We start from the raw sequence: 15,064 nt of genomic DNA on the forward strand, positions 1-15,064 counted from the left end.
GAACATAGCACACACTGTGTGTCTTTACTCCCCACAATGGGTGACCTTTCGTTCTCTCCTTTTGAATCTCCTCTAAAGAGTTGACCTTGCAGTTATTGCACTCTGCAAGCATATACATGTTGCATTACATGGATACCGTGAAGCTTTTCCACTAGTGGGAGGAATAGTTTGATCCCCAAGGACCAGAATGGAGTCTATCTTCAAGTGCCTGGGTGACTGAACATGGCAAATACTTTTTCAAGTGGACATGTCAGCGGCAGCCCCACAACACTCTTCTTAAGGTAAAGACTTTCTGAATTAATTAAGATCTTCAAACCCTTCTCGTAGGTAGGATCTGACCAATCACATGTCTTCAGGGCATCGTTCTTATTGCTTTAGCATCAAGTATATGACTTATTTTCAATAGCACTAATCCCTAAAAGCAAGTCACTCCTTGTTACCAATATGTTTTCTGGCACACTTATAGGTTATTCTCAAGATTCTGCTGGGGTTTTTATTATTAGTTTTCACTACAAACTTGTCTATAAAAGGACATATTAGATGGTGGAGGCCTTGAAATTCCTTTGTCATGCTTATTCCTCTTTCACCTTTAAATTTGATTTCTTCAAAGTCTCAGGGAAACAATAAAATGCAGGTAAATTGTTTTCCAGAATTTACTATGATGATCTCTGGTCAATTTGCCAAGCGAGTCCTTATTATCCAAGTGAGAACTCATGAATACAATTTTTGCTATCCCATTTCCTGTAAGAATTCTGAGCTGCTAAATTACCACCAGAACCATCCAGTAAGCTGTGCTTAGAGGATTCAAAAGTGTACGTCTCCTGCTGCTCCAAATTTAAAATCCCTTTCATGAACAGGTTTCAAAGGCTTAAGAGCCACATGACAGGGTTTAGGTTCCATCACAGCTACATTCCCATTTCTCTGGTCCTAATTTTCATTGTTGTTTTTTGTTGTTGTTGTTGTTGTTTATTTGTTTTTGTTTTTTAGTTGGTTGTGGGGCTTGGGCTGTGGGCCAGGGCACTGTCTTTAAGCTCTTCAGCTCAAGGTTAGTGCTCTACCACTTTGAGCCACAGCGCTACTTCTCCTTTTCTGGTAGTTAATTGGAGATAAAAATCTAATTAAATTTCCTGCTGGAAAAGGCTTTGAACTGCAGTCCTCAGATCTCAGCCTCCTGAGTAGCTAAATTTACAGGTGTGAGCCACCACAGCCAAGCCTGGTCCTAACTTTAATGGGAAACTTTTATCATTCTGATGAAATCTTACTTAAATAATTTAAGAGAAAAAGGATTTATTTTGGCTCAAGGTTTGAGAAATTTTCATTAATCCTTTGGTGGGAAGTATGGTTTTACAGAACAGTTCATATTACAGCAGCCAGGATCTTACAGCAGCTCCAGAAAAGAGAGAAGTAGAGATGCAGGGCTAAAGGGAGAAAAGGCGTGAGGGAGAGAGGGAGAGAAGGATGGAGAGAGATGGGGAGAGAGAAGAGAAAGGGGGGAGGGAGAGAGAGAGAGCTTGGTACATACTAGTGTCCAAATTACAAGACATTAAGTTCTGACTTCCCCCAACTAAACTCCATCTCATAACACCACTGACTGGGAATCTAGTCTTCGATACATGAAATATGGGGAGAGAGGTAATACTTCATAATATATATATCGGGGCCGGGAGTTTGGCCTAGTGGTAGAGTGCTTGCCTAGCATGCACGAAGACCCAGGTTCGATTCATCGGTACCACATACATAGAAAAAAGCTGGAAGTAGTGCTGAGGCTCAAGTGGTAGAGCTCTAGCCTTGAGAAAGTCCAAGGGTAGTGCTCAGGCCCTGAGCCCAAGCCCAAGACTGGCAAAAAAAAATTATATATATATACTTCATATATGTATACATATATATATATATATAACTGTAAATCATGAGATTCCACTCCTTTTTTCTGCTGAAAGGTATTCTGTTTTGAATAGACACCACAAACTTTTGTTTTATTCATTCATCAATCAATTAATCCTTATTTTCACTTTCTCCACTATGGTAAGTAATGCTGCATCAAATAAAGAAATACCTACAACTCTTCAATGAATGAATTTATTTTCCTATATATAGAAATCAAACAGAGGAAGTTCTGGACCATATTATATTTTGTGAAGAAACTCTGTATTGTATTACATAAAAATAATTGGTTTATATACTGGAGGCTAAATCTCCTGAGAAAGGTTTTCTTAAATATTCCATACATTATCCTGCATAGTTTATTTTTTTTCTAGTAGTACTCATTTCTTTTTTAATATATTTTATTGTACTTAATAGAAGGGTTACATTATATTCAACAGATAGAAGGTAGATTGCTTCATAAACATTGCTACCCTTCTAGTAGTACTCATTTCTTTAGTGAAAAAAATATAGTGGTTTGATAAGAAATAGGAACAAATAATTTTATTTGTATGTTGTATGTTTGTGCCAGTACTAAGACTTGAACTTAAGGCCTGTGCTTTCCCTTATCTTTTATGCTGTGCCTCTTGAACCATGAATCCCATTTAACACATAACTGGTTAATTGGGGAGATTTTATGAAGACTTTTCTGCTCAAGCTAGCTTCAAATCTCCATCTAGCTAAAACACATTGAAGATATCCTCAAGATTATTTCCCTGTATTAATTTGTGACTTTCAAATTATATGCAAAGATCAATATGTCAGAGAACAAAAGCTAGAGTTAAATTCTCTCCTTCGAAATCTCAAATCTTCAGCTTACTGGTTCCCTACAGTCATCACATACGCACATATTTATAGGTTGTGAATGAGCCTGCTGAGTGGCTCTGCCTCATAGAGTTGTGTGGGAAATGTGAGAAAAGACAGAAAAAAAATATTGCACGAACTGTCTGTGAGATGTCTCCATAAATGTTAGATCCATTACTGCAACTATTTATATTATTACCATGCCAGCATGGAACATTTATCTTCCATATATTAAAAACAAAATTACTTACTGTTCAACTTCTGCTGACTATAAAACTCATATCTTTTATTAAAAACCTTCCTTGGTTTGTAACTTCTTAGAAATGCTCTTTTGTGCACAGAGGAAATTTCCCAAGAGGCACTGAAATATACAAAAGCATAACTTGGATTTATCATTTTGATTTTACATGAATCCACACTAGCTTCTTCTTATGTAGTAGACTGAGGATTTGTGCTAGGGATGAGTTAACGCACTAGTAGTCCAACACTATTAGAGTTTTCAGTAGCTTAAAATAAAGTGACTTCTATTTCCCCCAGCTTTGCCACTAACAGGGCCCAACTCAGTGCTTGATAGTCAGGCTAGGAGAATAATATCAAGAGAAACAAGTAATGTATTCATATCTCTAGAGACTTTTACTTCTCACCATTATTTCCACGGTCTATAAGTCAACCCAAAATATGTCAAATATCTTCACCAAAAGGAAATAAATAAAAGCTCTTAAAAGGGGACAGGTGTTTGGCCTAGTGGTAGAGTGCTTGCATATAGCCTGTAGGAAGACCAGGGTTTGATTCCTAGGTACTACGTACATAGAAAAAGCCAGTAGTGTTGCTGTGGCTCAAGTAGTAGAGATTTAGCATTGAGCAAGCCCAAGAACAGTGTTCAGGGCCTTAATTCAAGCTCCAGGAGTGGCAACAACAACAACAACAACAAAAAGATAAACAACCCAAAATAAACAACAAAGGTGAAGTTAAAACAAATATATATATATATATATTAGAATGAAATATACATATACGTAGTTGGTAAGGAAAATGCTATCATTTTTCTTGTGTATTCTAAGAGGGATATCTGATTTAAATCTTTTCATTTGTACTTCATTTTTGTAATAATATTTTCTAATAATACAAAATCTTCTATGTATCTTACAAATATGGTTCTGTTAACCTTCTTTACTTTTCTTTGAGATTATATTATTGTTAACTTGTTCTGTTTTATGATCTAGTAAAATAAAAGTAGAGATGTTGAATATTTCAGTTACTGTAACATTTGTACAAATGAATTCAGATACTGCCCCCTTAGTATGTCTTAAATACTAGGAGGTATTTAAAGTACAGAAAAAAATTGAAAAAATCAATAAACATGCAAAGTGATTATAAGTAATAATTACATGAGTTAATGCCATTGCACAAAAGTGGCAAATAAATTTCATTAAGCTCATTCACTTATAAATAACACCTTTTTCCAACTCGCCATTTTGGAAAATCTTAAATAGAAAGAATGACAATACAAAGACTTTGGGATAAAATTTCCAGTGTTAGTTCTGGACACATATGCCTTTCAAATTGAATTGAATACTTTTGAATTGTGCTCCCAGAATAACAGGACAATTCATTTTCACACAATAACAAGTACATATATTTGCTTCATAACTTTTCTATTAGTATATTTACTTTATGATTGAAAGTATGCTTGAAAATAATAATTTTCATTTTTAATTTTCTGAGGTTGCATTACCTTTATTGATTCTGGCTATTTTATCTCACCTTCTACATTTTGTTTAAGAAAATATGCTTTACCAGTGCCAGTGGCTCATGCCTGCAATACTAGTTACTCAGGAGGCTGAGAAGTGAGGATCATGGTTCAAGTCATCCTGTTCACAAAAACCCAAAGAATGCTTATCACCAATTTACTATCAGAAAACCAGAAGTGCTGCTATGGTGCAAAGTGATAGAGCACTAACCTTCAACTGGAACAGCCCCTAGGCCCAGAGTTCAAGCCCTACAACCAACCCAAAAAAAAAAAAGTGTATATATATATATATATATATATATATATATATATAAAGTTTTGTGAAACCATTATAAAAATGTTTTCTTTAAATTATTTAAAATCCACTTTATATTAAATTCGCTTGTTTTTATTCATCTTGAATCACATAAATATAAAAGCTTTTCAGGGGGCTGGGAGTTTGGCGTAGTGGTTAAGAGTGCTTGCCTAGCATGCACGAAGACCTGGGTTCATACCACATACATAGAAAAAGCTGGAAGTGGTGCTGTGGCTCAAGTGGTAGAGTGCTAGCCTTGAGTAAAGCCCAAGGACAGTGCTCAGGCCCTGAGTTCAAGCCCCACAACTAGCAAAAAAAAAGCTTTTCAGATTTATTCTCCTACTGATAATGCCTTCAATTTGTACATAAAATAATTTTACAGTATAATTCTACTTGTATGAAAAATGAAAACCTTCCTATTCATATGTAAAAATATGTATTTCACTTATATATGTAGCCCAGTTTATAGGGCCATGCATTTACATTATATGGATTAAGTATGCCTTAGAAAAGTGTAAATATTGTTATTCCAACCAATCATTTTAATATTTTGCACCTAACAGCCACAACTATCATATATTTTTATCCAGGGCCTTGCTCATTCTCACCACAAACTCTGAGCCCCACAGCCATATTACCATTCATATTAAATGTTCATTTTTTTTTGCCAATCCTGGGGCTTGAACTCAGAGCCTGGGCATTGTTTTTGAGCTCTCTAGAAGGTATCACTCTATCACTTGAGTCACAGCACTATTTCTGGCTTTTTCTGAATAGGTGGTACCAAGGAATCAAACTCAGGGCTTTGTGCATGCTAGGAAAGCACTCTACCACTAGGTCACACGCCAGTCCCAAAAATGTTCATTTTTACAAAGCATGATATTATCCTGCCAAAAGAAGGGAAAATAATTATTTTCTTTCATAAAAATATTAAGCATGGTGTTATATAGAGAGAGCATAAATACAGTGAGCCAGGAATAATGTACCACAATTAATAAATGGTTATTTTAGCCAGGCACACATGTCTCAGACCTGTAATACCAGACACTCAGAAAACTGAGATCTGAAGATCATGGGTCAAAATAGTTGGGACAGGAAAGATGAAGAGGCTCCTCTTTTCAATTAATCAGAAAAATGCTTCACTGAAGGTGTGGTTGAAATGTCAGATTACCACCTATTAGGAGAAAATATCAGAAAAAAAAGTTCAAGGTTCAGAGTTCAAGCTCAGGAACCAGCACAAAACAAACCAAATAAAGGATAAACTAGACACTATGGTAGAAATCAACTTTACAACTTTGTGGGAGAGGAAAGAGGAGGAGTGAGGAGAAAATGAGGGAAGAAGTAACAATGTTTAAAAAGAGATATGTTGGTTACCTTGATTTTGTAACTGAACCCTCCCTCCCCTGTTCATCACCTTCACAATAAATAAAAAAAGAACAATAATAACAAAGCTGGTCCCTGTGGCTCACGATTGTAATCATAGCTACTCAGGAGGCTGAGATCTGAGATTCATGGTTCAAAGCAAGCACAGGCACTAAAGAACATGAGATTTTATTCCAATTAACCACTAGAAAATGAGAAGTGGGGCTGTTGTTCAAAGGTAGGATGGTAGCCTTGAGCTGAAGAGCTCAGGGACAACAGTCCAGGCCCAGATTTCAAGCCCTCTGACCTCAGCCCCCTGAAAAAAGAAGGAAAAAAAGAAAAGAAAATGATTGTAATATTGTTAAGAAAACAGATAATTAATTTCTTTCTCTCTTGTCCAAAACTTAAATACTTTTATATCCCCAAAACATTTTTTTTTTGTTTTGCCAGTACTGGGCTTGAGCTCAGGGCCTGAGTACTGTTCTTGGACTTTCTCAAGGTTAGAGCTCTACCACTTGAGCCTCAGCACCACTTCCCGCTTTTTTCTATGTATGTGGTAACAAGGAATCGAACCCTGGCCTTCGTGCATGCTAGGCAAGCACTTTAACCACTAGGCCAAACTCCTGGCCATCCCCAAAACATTTTTAATTTATAAGAATATTTCAAGGAGTATTTGGGATCAAATAATTATGCAATTGTTAATAATAAAAAATGGTAACACAATTGCGCTTTACAAAAGCAAAGGACCTTAAAAGTATACAATGAAACACACACACACACACACACACACACACACACACACACACACACACACATATATATACTTTTCATTTTATCTAAAATGTTTCCAACTTTATAATAACAAGTAATTATTACTCATAACTAGTATCATATTAGTAAAACAAGCTAAGCAGGTGGGTTGGTTCAGATATTTGTCATCAACAGTGAATACAAAATAACTTCTAAAAGCTTTCTGGAATCTGTAGGATGTTGGCCATAACTTAGAGCAACATAACATTGATGATAGAGAGTGGACATGATCAAAGCTGTCCCCCCAAAAAAGACAAGGCATTGTTTCCTTGTGTCCTTTGGTTTGGCAACCATTTAAGTATAAATACAACAGCTGGGCACTGAAAGGATTGTTTCAGGACCCACTGAAGAGCCCAGAGATGTGATGCTCTTGGCAGTTCGCCTGTGTACTTGAAATGAAATGATCCCTGCAACTGGACACTTTAGCAGCTGGCCAGACAAAAGATATTGTTCAGATATTTAACAGCTGATAATTGAACATTCTAGTAATATTCCTTGAAAAGAAAGTGGTTACACAACACTTTGGCAAATGTGCAGAGACATTGAAATTTAGTTTGGGATGGTGATTTATGAGAAGACAGACCAAAAAGCATACAATTGTCACTGTCTCCACTCTTTTCAGTAAGACTTCCAGTAAGATTGGGTTAGGAAATCGGAATATAAACTTAAAATAAATCAAGCTTAAATTTCAATATTGAATAGACATTTGGTATTATTTGGCTTTCACTTTGGTGACAATTAATCTTTATGCTAGCAAATATACATGTTTTCTTACTGCTTCAGTGTTTGTGATGTGATGATACTATGAAATAGACCTCTATAATGATTCTTTTTGAAATCTCATAGTTTAAAACTGTGAATATTTTACGCTGATTAATGTATTTAACTGTCTATCAAGTCTATTTACTTAAAAAAGTATATTATAAATTTAAAAGATTATTCTGCCGGATGAAATAAATGAGGGAAAATATACATTTAATTGACAGGAAAGATGAAGTAATCTTTCTTATATATATAAATACAATAGAATAATATGCAACTTAAAATGGCTTTTTACTCGAGATTTTAATCATAGATATAATTATAAATTTCTATATAACTGAGAAAGATGGAGTGTGATTAAGTGTGTGTTAATTTTAAAAGGTAAGAATAATCAGCCTGTAATCCTAGCTACTCAGGAGACTGAGATCTTTAGGATCAAGGTTCAAAGGCAGCCTGGCACAAAAGCACCTGAGATTCTTATCTCCATTTAATCTGTAGAAAACAGGAAGTGGGGGATGGCTCATGGATAGGGCAGTAACCTTGAGTTGAAGAGCTCAGGGACAGCGCCCAGGCTGAGTTCAAGCCCAGAATCCCACAAAAAAATAAAAAAAGAAGGAAGGAAGGAAGGAAGGAAGGAAGGAAGGAAGAAAGAAAGAAAGAAAGAAAGAAAGAAAGAAAGAAAGAAAGAAAGAAAGAAAGAAAGAAAGAAAGAAAAAATAAGCATAGCCTGGTATGCTAGCCTTGAATGAGAGGCTCAAAAGCAGCACCTAGGCCTAGAGTTTAAGCTCAAGGACCAGCATACACACACACACACACACACACACACACACACACACACACACACACACACACACACAGACAGTCAGTAAGTAAATAAATCATTAAATAAACTCTTATAGCTATGATTTCAGTTAAGGAGCAGATGAAGTTTGTGTATTTAGTCCTTTGTTTTGATACTCAGCACAATAGAAACAACAATAATAAAAACAATAATAATAATGCATCAAAAATAAGTAACCCAAGGTTACTTAAAAGTAATGGCATTGAATTTGTGTTCTCATGCATTATACTTGAGATTTCTGTTTTATATAAATAGCTATTGAAGTAGACTAATTGAAAATCAATCCCTTTTCACTCTAATGCATTGCTTCACAGTTGTCCATTAACATTTATAAAACTATATCTTTTTAAGGAATTGTTTCATAAAATCATAATTGTCTAAAGAAACTATCCAATTGTCTACATCATTCCAGTTGACCTCACTTGAGTGAATGGTTTCCCACTTTTCAGAAATCAGGGCCTAGTGGACTTCCTAGGGTGATGCCACAGTAATTAAAATATTTACCATTCTTAAAATATCCCAACTTTTCTATTTTTGCTTTTTGTAAAAACAACAACAACAAAAAGCCAATGACAAAAGCACATTGCTTTGATTTAATCTTTTAAAATACCTTCTTGAGCCTGATGTTACAGAATACATCCTAAATCCCATTCTGAAGATAGAGGCAGGGGCCAGAAAACTGTCAGTTTTAGGCTCACATTAAACTCCAGGCCAAACTGGGATACATAGACAGATCCTGTCTACACAAAACAAAAACAAAGACAAAAAATAAAGGAGAAATGAAACAAAATGGAATTTTAGTCCAGAGCTGGTGGCTCAAGTCTGTAATCCTAGCTACTCAAAAGGCTGAGATCTGGGGATCATGATTAAAAGCCAGCTTGGGTATGAAAGTTCGTGAGACTCCAATTATCAGTAGAAAACCAGAAATGGTGCTGTGGCTCAACTTGATAGAGCTCTAGCCTTAAGCTGAAGAGCTCAAGAATAGGCCTAAAGTTCAAGCCCCATGAAAAAAAATGGAATCTTATTTTAAAACAGATATTTATCATTTCATTCAATTGTTATATTTCTCCAGATGAAGAGTTGGGACAGTGCCCAGGCCCAGAGTTCACGCACCATGATGAAAAAAAAAAAATCCTGACAAGTGAGGACTTTCATTCAAATCTCATGTAATGCCACAAAAACATTAATGATGAAACATACATAATTTTAATAACATAGGGCTTTTCAAATTACTCTAGCCTTGACAAATTCTACTGCTCTAAATATAATTAGGATGATATATTACTTGGGAAGAATTAGCCATAAAACTCAGGCTCCAATTTTGAGTTTCTAATATTCCCTAATTTTACCTGCTCAAAGGTGAATATGTTGGGTGAAATTTAGCAAAATGAAAGTCTAAAAACAGAACCTTTGTATATATTCCTCAATTCAATTGACCTGTGACACTCACACATTTTCAATCCAAGCACTGGAGACCTGAATCATGTAATCACTTTTAACTGTTCCCTCTTTGCCCACTCAAAGTCATTCATCTGAATTTCCTCTTTGGAGAAAACTCAAGAAAATTAATGTGACCGTGAATCAAAATTATAGATAAGATGGGAATAATCTTTGGGGCTTTATACTAACTTTGGGGGTTAAAAGAAGCATGATATAATAATTTAGTTTTATTCCTTGTCTTTTTTCATGAAATTTAAAAGTCAAAGCTCTCTTCAATATAAAAAGGCATAATAAAATGTACACATAAATGATGAGATTGCAATACATCAAAATAGACTAGTCTTGTATTGGAATTATTTTAGTACTATTATAACTTATGAACATGACATTCTTAATAAATATACCACTGTTAATTTTACTATACAACTTATTTGAAATTGTAGTCTAATTTTTATACTTTGAGAGACTATAACATGTTTTGAATGTCATCTATTTCATATAAAAAATGTGTTCCTTTGTTTCAAAAGACATTAAATTGGAAAATACCTGACCACATCCAACATCATTTCGCCTAGTTTTTATACATTATTTTTTGCAGGCTATACTATAGAGCATATTGGCTCTATTCTGTTTTCTTGTTTCCACTTTATGAAACTTTGGTTGTTGTTGATTTTACTTTTTTGCTTTACTTCCCACCATTTCCTACCATTTTATTTTCTTTCATTTAGATTATGTAATGGTGGATAAACTACAGAAAATAATACTGGTGACTTTTCTGGGCTCCTGTTTGGGAAGATGGATATCAATCTCTCAGCTTCTAGTTGGACAAACTACAGGGCAGGAAAAGGAAAACAAACAAGAGAACTTTACATGACTGGCCCTGCAAGATATGAAATCAAACAGTGGAGGGGCTTTTTTAAATCCTGTAAAATGTTAAATAAAATGCTATAAATTCCTTATTCTACCACAAAAGCTGAAGTAAGTCTGTCAAATTAAATCATTTGGGTAAGTTTTATATTTAACACGGAGAATTGGTATTAGAAGCACATTTTGAGGCTTCATGTTCAGATTTTGGCACACACATAAAGACTGTAGATAAACAATGATGTCAAATATTGTTCATGATGCTTTACACTTGGGGGTTTACAATATTGGAAATAAGCCCCAGGCTACCTTTGGTCTAATGCGTGGTGAATCCTGGAAATAACATTCTTCTTTATACCATTCATTTCACTGAACTCAATAAAAAAAACTTATCTACTAGACTGACAAATTTGTCTTAACACAATGACTCTGGAGACACTGGTAACTATTCATCATCTCATGAGTGAACGTTATATTTTAGTAATGAGTATGGGCTGAAAACATTGCTGTTTATCAGAGTGACCGCATGGTCACTGTGTCCTCTTGCAGTTGAAATTTACAAGGATCAAATTGAGACTCAGGACATTGCATTGAGGTTTTATGTTTGGGATATTCATTCTGTGTCAGATAAAATCTTTATTCACAAAATGGACTTTTTTTTCTCTCAATCACACATGATGAATCATGGATGTTGCCCACAAAGCCTTCGGGTAAGAACATGATAGACAAGGAGTGCTTTCCTTATGTCCATTGGAAACTGCGACTTGCACATGCAGCTTTTTCTGAAGAATTTAACTGCTTTATTTTGATTTATCCAAAACAGACAGCAGAAACTTTTCTATATTTCCTCTTTATGAACAAGTGTTACACCTTAGAATAATATATTTTTTCTTCTCATATATGTCAAGTTTCAGCAAATGGGTCCAAAACTTTTCTGCTCTTCAACATTTTTTCCTCTGTGTTACTGACAAAAGTTGAATACACACATATGTACTGAACATATTATATATATATATGTTGAACATATATGTATATATAAGATATATGTACATAACCTGAACATTCACATGCAACCATTGCTGTATATCTGTGGAAAAATATCTCTTTCCAATCAGAAAATTGGCCTATGATCTCTATCTGCTCAAATAAAGTAGAATTTAATAGATTCTAGCCTTGCTGTTTAAGTTACTGACTACATATTTTGCCCTTTATTCTCTTCTGCTATTTTACAGAGGAGTCTATCAAGAGACCATGTACAGAAATTCCAAGTAAAATATATCATAAAAGAGGAACTCTGAGAACCTAGTGACCTGAAAAAAATGTTACTTATGAAACTAATGACCTAAGAATGCCTTTAAATTGGAGAGCATCTAGTACAGCAGAGACCTTCAAAATGGACATGTGAGCATTGATCCACATAGAAGATTAAATAGCACAATGTATTAAAACGCATAAGGTAAAAGAGAATTTGGAGTTTGTTTTATACAAGTATTTTACTCAACAGCTAAGGGACTCAATATCGTTTTCTCCCTCCTTGTCTTCCCACAGCTTTTCTTTCTTTCCTTTGAGAATATTTGATAGTGTTTTCTTATATTTGAATCATATTTGTTAACACTACTTTTATATGCAAATAAATTATAGTAAGAGGTTCTTATAGAGACAAATGGAAAGGGAACTGATGGGAAAGTACATTCATGAGACTAAATTTACATATGTGAAGATAGAACTAGTAAATTTGAGGAACCGGTTGGGATTGTGCTACATGATAGGGAAAGCTCTGGAAGGGGTGGCATTGATTAAGACACATTGTACCCAGAAACTAACATGCTAAATTGAATTATTTTGTATGCACATATACTTAATGGTAATAAATTTAGTAGGTATTTTAAAAGCAAGTCACTAGATGTGTCATAGTTATAAAATATACCTCTAATTGGGCATGGTGGCTCACACCTGTAATCCTAGTACTCAGGAGGCTGAGATCTGAGGATCAAGGTTCAAAACCAGCTGGGGCACAAAAGGACCTGAGACTCTTATCTCCAGTTAATCTCTAGAAAATGGAAAGTGGGACTTGGCTCAAGGGTAGAGCAATAGCCTTCAGCTGAAGAGCTTGGGGCCTAGTACAAGCCCCATGAACCGCCCCCCCCCACACAAATAGATAGATAGATAGATAGATAGATAGATAGATAGATAGATAGATAGATAGATCACCACACTACACTAATCAGCATTTTCATTTACTTATAAGTATAATTTTTTTAACCAGGGGAGAGAGTGAACGCAGTCCCCCACTACCACAAATTATGCAGTCAAGTTTCCCACATTTGGGGAAACTGCAGGGGTGAGTACATCCGGAGTGCAATGGATAAGCCTTGCCCTGGGAAAACCACCTTTGTGATCATGGTATCTCCCCTGCCAGGTAAGTATATAAGAGTAATTTGTTAATGAAAAAATGTAGATTGTATTTAAAAATATGTATAGCTGTTGTTCACTACTGTTAATAACTATTATTCCTAGCAATAAATTTCAAAAATAATTATCTATATATTGATTACTGTTTATTGCATCTGTGAGGATAGGTATGCTTTTATGTTTATTTTAATGATAATATCATTGAATTTTGATTATCTACTCAGTAAAATATGACAGACTTGAGAGCCAAGGGATAAACAAAAATGCAGGCATCCACAACATTTAACTGAAGATTAAATCAATAAATACAACTTTTATTAATATGTCCAATGACAATTTTATTTTATTTGACAGGATAAAACACAGTTGTTATGGCCTCTTTCATTCAGAATAGAGTGGCAGAGGTGAAATGAATAATGAATTTGCATCTATAATTTCTTCAGATCAAGAAGAAAACCCTTGAAGTTCAGATTCATTTTTAAACATTATATTATCCGTGGTGTACAGTTCAATAGGCTTCATTAGAAATTAGGATAAGACATTAGAATGCTGAAAGAAATCACAGAGCCAACTCCTGATCATTTCATATGGTTAGACAAAGCATACTTTCTGTTACCTAAAAAGATGTATATTTTTTCTTTCTTCTTCTTTTCATAATTAAATAAATACAGAAATATTTATTTTGAAATTCATGCTACTCAGAAAGCATTCAAAAAGATTCTCTTGGAGCCTCAACATTGAACTTAATTATAAATTAATTGGCCCTCAGATTAGCTTTCTAACTCAAGGTCACCAAAGTAAGTGAAAATTATATTTTTAAAATTCCATTTCTAATATTGATTGCTATGTATTAGATCTAACACTATATTTTAGATTTAATGATATCTTTCCCAAAATACTTCATATATTTCTATTTCTATATTTCATTATCATTTCAAAGGAAATTATTTAACATTTACAGATAAATCATATATTCAACTCATATAGGTGAAACAAATGATGGAACTAGAAAAAAAATGAAGGAATGGTTGGATTTCGTATTAATAGGAAAGAATGATAAAAGTGGTAACATTGATCAAGTTGCATTGTATTCATAAATTGACAGGTTGAGTTGAATCTATTTTGTGCAACTACTTAAAGATAGTTACAAAATGAAATAAATAAAAATAACAATAGAAATTTACCCTATCTCTAAAAAAATCTCTAAAGTATTTATTGCCTAAATGCACATGGTGTAAACCCAAGTTATTTTGTGGCTTGGTTTCTACAGTCTGAATCTCTTGTCACAGAACAGCTTTCCACACTTGACCTTAATTAGTTGAAATTTTTATCTCCTATTTCATATTGTTAGAAATCAGATTAAGATTCCATCCTCGTACCGTGTTGCTTTTCCTATTCTTTATAGAATTTGTATTCATCAATCCAATTTCCTGCAATAAAATATCATCAATTAGCCATTAGATAGCTACCACAAAAGTTTATTTCTCTCAGTTCTGTCAACTCAGAAGCAAGGCTTTGGAAGATTTTGTGAGTGAGTATAGCTTTGTAGATGGCAACTCTTAGCTTTCCCCAGAAGAAAAAAGGATGAGGTAGTTCTGAAGATCCCGATTTACAAAGACATTAATCCCATTTCTGCAACTGCCTGTCCTTGACAAAAGCACCTCTTCAAAGGACCCTTAAGACCCTTACTTAGGCCTTAAGAGATCATCCTTTACCTTAAATAGGATATTACATTCAGATTGTGGTACAATTATACTATATATTTTTTCTGATCAATTTTAAACCTAAATTTCTCTTTGTTTTTGCA

The 15,064-nt window shown here is 34.4% G+C and overlaps 1 non-coding gene and 1 pseudogene across 1 annotated transcript; one reads left to right on the forward strand and one right to left on the reverse strand.

The window, feature by feature from the left end:
• LOC150059920 (TP53-regulated inhibitor of apoptosis 1-like) overlaps positions 1-15,064 on the forward strand; it is a 178,435-nt pseudogene that overhangs the window by 18,727 nt on the left and 144,644 nt on the right.
• LOC150059921 (U1 spliceosomal RNA) lies at positions 13,109-13,272 on the reverse strand. Its single transcript, XR_016536499.1, has one exon. It is a non-coding gene; the product is annotated as a U1 spliceosomal RNA (small nuclear RNA).

The sequence above is a fragment of the Megascapheus bottae genome, chromosome 8 (genome assembly GCF_031878675.1).
Source record: "Megascapheus bottae isolate mThoBot1 chromosome 8, mThoBot2.hap1, whole genome shotgun sequence".
Taxonomy (NCBI): domain Eukaryota; kingdom Metazoa; phylum Chordata; class Mammalia; order Rodentia; family Geomyidae; genus Megascapheus; species Megascapheus bottae.